This window comes from Pristiophorus japonicus, unplaced genomic scaffold (assembly GCF_044704955.1).
Source record: "Pristiophorus japonicus isolate sPriJap1 unplaced genomic scaffold, sPriJap1.hap1 HAP1_SCAFFOLD_317, whole genome shotgun sequence".
Lineage (NCBI taxonomy): Eukaryota > Metazoa > Chordata > Chondrichthyes > Pristiophoridae > Pristiophorus > Pristiophorus japonicus.
In genome coordinates, this window is record NW_027252966.1 from 324,088 (window position 1) to 331,033 (window position 6,946).

Genomic DNA, 6,946 nt, shown 5'->3' on the forward strand with positions numbered 1-6,946 from the left:
AGCTCATTCCAAAACTCTGCTGCCCGTGTCCCATTCTGCAACAAGTCCAGCTCACCCATCACTCCTGTCCTCATACTGCCTCACAGTCCCCCAATGCCTCCAATTTAAAATATTTCATCCTTGTCTTTAAATCTCTTCTTAGGCTCACCCCTTCCTATCTCTAGAACCTCCTGCAGCCCTACAATTACCCAACTACCACCCTCTTGCCCAACTCTCCATTTCTCTGACTCTGGCCTTTTGGGCATCCTACCTCCCTTCACCACACCATTCTGCCTTCTAGGGCCTAAGCTCTGGCATTCCTTCGTTAAACCCTGCTGCCTCTTCACCTCTCTCTCCTCATTTAACACTCTCCTCAAAATCCATCTAATTGGCCACACTTTTGGTCATCACTCCTAATATCTCCTTCTTTGACTGGTTGTCCATTTCTTATCTAATTATGCCTCTATGAAGCACCTTGGGGCTTTTTTTCTAAGTTAAAGATGCTACATAGATTGATGCTACAGGGATGGCTGGACTGACATATGAGGAGAGACTGGATCAACTGGGCCTTTATTCACTGGAGTTTAGAAGGATGAGAGGGGATCTCATAGAAACGTATAAGATTCTGACGGGACTGGACAGGTTAGATGTTGGAAGAATGTTCCCGATGTTGGGTAAGTCCAGAACCAGGGGACATAATCTTAGGACTGAGGGTAGGCCATTTAGGACTGAGATGAGGAGAAACTTCTTCACTCAGAGAGTTGTTAACCTGTGGAATTCCCTGCCGCAGAGAATTGTTGATGCCAGTTCATTGGATATATTCAAGAGGGTGTTAGATATGGCCCTTACGGCTAAAGGGATCAAGGGGTATGGAGAGAAAGCAGGAAAGGGGTACTGAGGGAATGATCAGCCACGATCTTATTGAATGGTGGTGCAGGCTCGAAGGGCCGAATGGCCTGCTCCTGCACCTATTTTCTATGTTTCTATCCCTGGGAGGAGAGAGCTGTCCTATGAAAAGAGATTGAGTATAATGGACCTGTACTCCCTGGAGATCAGAAGAATGAGAGGTGATCTCATTGAAACATGCAAGATTCTGAGGTTGATTGACTGGGTTGATGCTGAGCGATTGTTTGCCCTGGCTGGTTCGATAACCAGGAGTCACAGTCTCAGGATAAGGGGTGAGATGAGCAAAAATTTCTTCAATCAGATGGCTGTGAATCTTTGGAATTCCCTACCCCAGAAGGCTGTGGATGATCAGCCATTGAGTATATTCATGGCTGAGATCGAGAGATTTTTGGACATTAAGGGGATAGGGCAGGAAAGTGGGATTGAGGTCGAAGATCAGCCATGATCGTATTGAATGGCAGAGCAGGCTCGAGGGGCCGAATGGCCGACTCTTGCTCCTAATTCTTATGATCTTATATTCTTACATAAAATGGCTGTGGTATAACAAATAAAGCATAAATTGAAGTTCAGGGATAAACTATCGAAAAGTCTTCATTCCCTTGCCTGGAATACAAAAGAATGAAAGCACTGTGCTTTAATCTTGTTCTGGGACTGTGCGGAGGTTTCAATTGGGGTTCTTAGTTGAGGCATAATGTACAACATTCTCATTTCACTTTTGTTGTGATTTTTTGTTAGTTTTGTTACTCACCAATGGCGATGTAGATAATATCTACCAACATAGTCAGGAATTTCAAGATTTCTGTGGAAATCAAAATTTTAACAAATATCAGATGTCCTTTGATGTTTGTCTTGAAATAATGGAAACAAAACAAATTCACTTACATTTATATAATGCCTTTAATACAGCAACTATCCTGAGTGGCTTCACAGAATGAACCATGCAGTAATGGCAGGATTCATGGTCGAAAATGGTGGTTTTGAACAGGCTTTTGAAGATGGGGAGAGCGTTCAAGGAGAAAGAAAGGAAGGAAGGATTTAAAGCCCCTTACAGTCAATGAAGTACTTTTGGTGTGGGAAACGCGGCAGCCAATTTGCGCACAGCAAGCTCCCACAAACAGCAATGTGATAATGACCAGATAATCTGTTTTGTTATGTTGATTGGTCACCGGGGATAAGCTTGGATGATGTGGAAGGGAGGAAGGACATTAGCTTGGATGATGTGGAATCGGTATGGGTGGAGCTGCGGAACACCAAAGGGCAGAAAACGCTAGTGGGAGTTGTGCACAGACCATCAAAAAGTAGTAGTGAGGTTGGGGATGGCATCAAACAGGAAATTAGGGATGCGTACAATAATGGTACAGCAGTTATCATGGGTGACTTTAATGAACATATAGGTTGGGCTAACCAAACTGGTAGCAATACGGTGGAGGAGGATTTCCTGGGGTGGATAAGGGATGGTTTTCGAGACCAATATGTCGAGGAACCAACTAGAGAGCTGGCCATTCTAGGCTGGGTGTTGTGTAATGAGAGAGGATTAGTTAGCAATCTTGTTGTGCGAGGCCCCTTGGGGAAGAGTGACCATAATATGGTAAAATTCTTCATTAAGAATGAGAGTGACACAGTTAATTCAGAGACTAGGGTCCTGAATTTAAAGAAAGGTAACTTCGATGGTATGAGACATGAATTGGCTAGGATAGACTGGCGAATGATACTTAAAGGGTTGACAGTGGATAGGCAATGGCAGACATTTAAAGATCACATGGATGAACTTCAACAATTGTACATCCCTGTCTGGAGTAAAAATCAAAAGGGGAAGGTGGCTCAACCGTGGCTAACAAGGGAAATTAGGGATAGTGTTAAATCCAAGGAAGAGGCATATAAATTGGCCAGAAAAAGCAGCAAACCTGAGGACTTGGAGAAATTTAGAATTCAGCAGAGGAGGACAAAGGGTTTAACTAGGAGGGGGAAATAGAGTATGAGAGTAAGCTTGCAGGGAACATAAAAACTGACTGCAAAAGCTTCTATAGATATGTGAAGAGAAAAAGATTAGTGAAGACAAATGTAGGTCCCTTGCAGTCAGAATCAGGTGAATTTATAATGGGGAACAAAGAAATAGCAGACCAATGGAACAAATATTTTGGTTCTGTCTTCACTAAGGAAGACACAAATAACCTTCCGGAAATACTAGGGGACCGAGGGTCTAGCGAGAAGGAGGAACTGAAGGAAATCCTTATTAGTCAGGAAACTGTGTTAGGGAAATTGATGGGATTGAAGGCCGATAAATCCCTAGGGCCTGATAGTCTGCATTTAGGGTTAGCAGCGAAGGTTCACCAGACTGATTCCCGGGATGGCAGGACTGACAAATGAAGAAAGACTGGATCGACTAGGCTTATATTCTCTGGAATTTAGAAGAATGAGAGGGGATCTCATGGAAACATATAAAATTCTGAGGGCTTTGGACAGGTTAGATGCAGGAAGAATGTTCCCGATGTTGGGGAAGTCCAGAACCAGGGGTCACAGTCGAAGGATAAGGGGTAAGCCATTGAGGACCGAGATAAGGAGAAACTTCTTCACTCAGAGAATTGTGAACCTGTGGAATTCTCTACCACAGAAAGTTGTTGAGGCCAGTTTGTTAGATATATTCAAAAGGGAGTTAGATGTGACCCTTACGACTAAAGGGATCAGGGGGTATGGAGAGAAAGCAGGAATGGGATACTGAAGTTGCATGGTCAGCCATGATCACATTGAATGGTGGTGCAGGCTTGAAGGGCCAAATGGCCTACTCCTGCAACTACTTTCTATGTTTCTATAATTCCCCCACTCTTCTTCGAAATAGTACCATGGGATCTTTTACGTCCACCTGAGAGAGCAGACGGGGCTTCGGTATAATATCTCATCTGAAAGACGTCACCTCCGACAGTGCAGCATTCCCTCAGTATGACCTCTCCGACAGTGCAGCACTCCCTCAGTACTACCCATGTGACAGTGCGGCACTCCCTCAGTACTGCCCCTGTGACAGTGCGGCGTTCGCTCAGTACTGCCCCTCCGAGAATGCGGCGCTCCCTCAGTACTGACCCTGCGATACTGCGGCACTCCCCAGGCTTACTGCTGCTTTGTGCTGATAAACCTGCACCACTTTCACTGATTAATCTGTAGCAGTACCAATGCATGAGGTTGGGAAAATCATCAAAAAGGCTAATGGGATGCTGGCCTTTAGATCGAGAGGACTTTAGTACAAGGGGGTAGAAGTTGTGCTGCAGCTATACAAAACCCTGGATGTCGACCTTGTCCAGGACTTGTGGATGTCCACCTTTGGCCAGGACCTGAGGATATCCATCTTTGTCCAGGACCTGTGGATGTCCATCTTTGGCCAGGACCTGAGGATGTCCACCTTTGGCCAGGACCTGTGGATGTCCATCTTTGGCCAGGACCTGAGGATGTCCACCTTTGACCTGGATCTGAGGATGTTCACCTTTAGCCAGGACCTGTGGATGTCCACCTTTAGCCAGGACCTGAGGATATCCATCTTTGGCCAGGACTTGTGGATGTCCACCTTTGGCCAGGACTTGTGGATGTCCACCTTTGTCCAGGACCTGTGGATGTCCATCTTTGGCCAGGACCTGAGGATATCCATCTTTGGCCTGGACCTGAGGATATCCATCTTTGGCCAGGACTTGTGGATGTCCACCTTTGGCCAGGACTTGTGGATGTCCACCTTTGTCCAGGACCTGAGGATATCCATCTTTGACCTGGACCTGAGGATGTTCACCTTTGGCCAGGACCTGAGGATATCCATCTTTGGCCAGGACCTGTGGATGTCCACCTTTGGCCAGGACCTGTGGATGTCCACCTTTAGCCAGGACCTGTGGATGTCCATCTTTGGCCAGGACCTGAGGATATCCATCTTTGGCCTGGACCTGAGGATATCCATCTTTGGCCAGGACTTGTGGATGTCCACCTTTGGCCAGGACTTGTGGATGTCCACCTTTGTCCAGGACCTGAGGATATCCATCTTTGGCCTGGACCTGAGGATGTCCACCTTTGGCCTGGACCTGAGGATGTTCACCTTTGGCCTGGACCTGTGGATGTCCATTTTGTCCAGGCCCAGGATCCATCCAATTTATAAATTTGCATTCTATGTAACATATGTTTGCCAATTTTTGTTGCTACACAGTTGAAACCGGTGGCCTTTGTGGTTGTCATTCCTTGTTAGGGTCACATGGGAATCATGGGCTAATAATGGATGACTTGTTTTGGTCACATTGTTCCTATGGACCAATCACATCTCTCAAAACCCATGGCAACACCCACAAACTGGTCATGTGGTCATTGGTGAGCAAAATGACTCAACAGGACAGATCACGTGTTTCCTGTTGGCCATCGCAATCTCCAGAAAGAGACACTAACGGCTTTTTCAAAATGTATTTGTAGATTTTTGAGTTCCTTTTTTTCTCCTCGCCTTAATGCTGTGATCAAAACTGAGTTCAATCAGGATCTACTCACTTGTTTCATACAAAATCTCTGCCATCCTGACCTCTGTTGCTTTTTTTTCAGAACTATTTTTCACTGTGGAAGGACAACTTTATGCAGTCTTTCCATGTCATTTTTCATTTCAATTGTACATCAGACCAATCAAGAGTTTGCATGCAAATTAGATTGTGACATCAGTGGGGCGTGGTACTTGAATGGTTAAATATCTGTACACGTCACTGCTGGTTGACTAATGTGTAAAAGTGGGTTTTCAAATTTCTAACTACGATACATTTACGATGTGGGGGCAGTTAACGTGGGCCCCATGCAGCATCCTGGTGGGTCGGGAGGTCAGGGACCAGATTATTGTGTGCTCGCGTCTATTAAAGAGATGGCCGTCCTTCAGGCTGAGGCAGTTTCTGGGGGCTGCAGATCCTTGGGGCATCTACTGGGGGCCAACCGTCAGGGAGTGCAGCAATAAACGCTTTGGAAGAGAGCGCTATCCAGGAAGAGAAGTTAGATGGTCATTGCAGCCCTCCCTTGAAGCTGGTGTTGAAATGATACAGTAGAAAGTATCTAAATTGAATGATCAACCTGGCCCACATCTCAGCTCTCGCTTTTTAAAAAGTTTGTTCATGGGATGTGGGCATCGCTGGCATGGCCAGCATTTATTGCCCATCCCTAATTGCCTTGAGCTACCTTCTTGAACCGCTGCAGTCCATTATACTTCTTTGTAGCTGTTTGGTACAACTGAGGCTCGCTAGGCCATTTCAGAGGGCAGCTACGAATCAATCACATTGCTGTGGGTCTGGAGTCACATATAGGCCAGACCGGGTAAGGGCGGCAGATTTCCTTCCCCAAAGGACATTGGTGAACCAGATGGGTTTTTACAACAATCCGGTAGTTTCACGGTCACCATTACTGACACTAGGGGGCCGAAATTCACCACCGCCGGAAATGGGGCGCACCTACCGTTTTTGGTGTGCTTTGGCCATCGCGATGGATGCGGCGGCCTATCTTGCTCAGAAATTCAGTTCTTTGTCGGTTATTTTTCGAGCGGGGCGGAAGTCGATCATAATGGGAATGGAAGTGGGGGCGGAGCAGAGAGGTCGATCATAAGTGGGGCGCAAGTGGCGGGCGGAACGGAGTCTCCGCCGCTGTCAGTCATCAGCGCCGGGCTGGTGAGGTCAGTGCGCTGGCACGTGACCACGTCGCTCCCCTTCATTTAAAGGGGCGAGCCGCTGAGAAGTCTGCGTTTATTTCAGTTCGGTCCATTGGGCCACCGGGGAGGGTTGCGGCCTGGACCAGCGGTCTGGCACACAGCAAGGGGGTGCCAGGCTGCCTGTTGGTGGCCCGACCAAACTCGGGGGCATATTCGTCGGGCCGACCTGGCAGTCGTCCGACACAAGACAATAAGATGGTGGCCGTGGCAGTGGAGGCTTTGGCAGCAGCGGGGGGAGTGGGGCGGATATGGTCACCGCATGAAAAACGCTCGAGGGCAATTGCGCAATCGGCAGCCATTCCGCAAAAAATCGGCGGCCATTCCGCAACGAGTCCTTCACTCAGAGGGTGGTGAATCTTTGGAATTCTC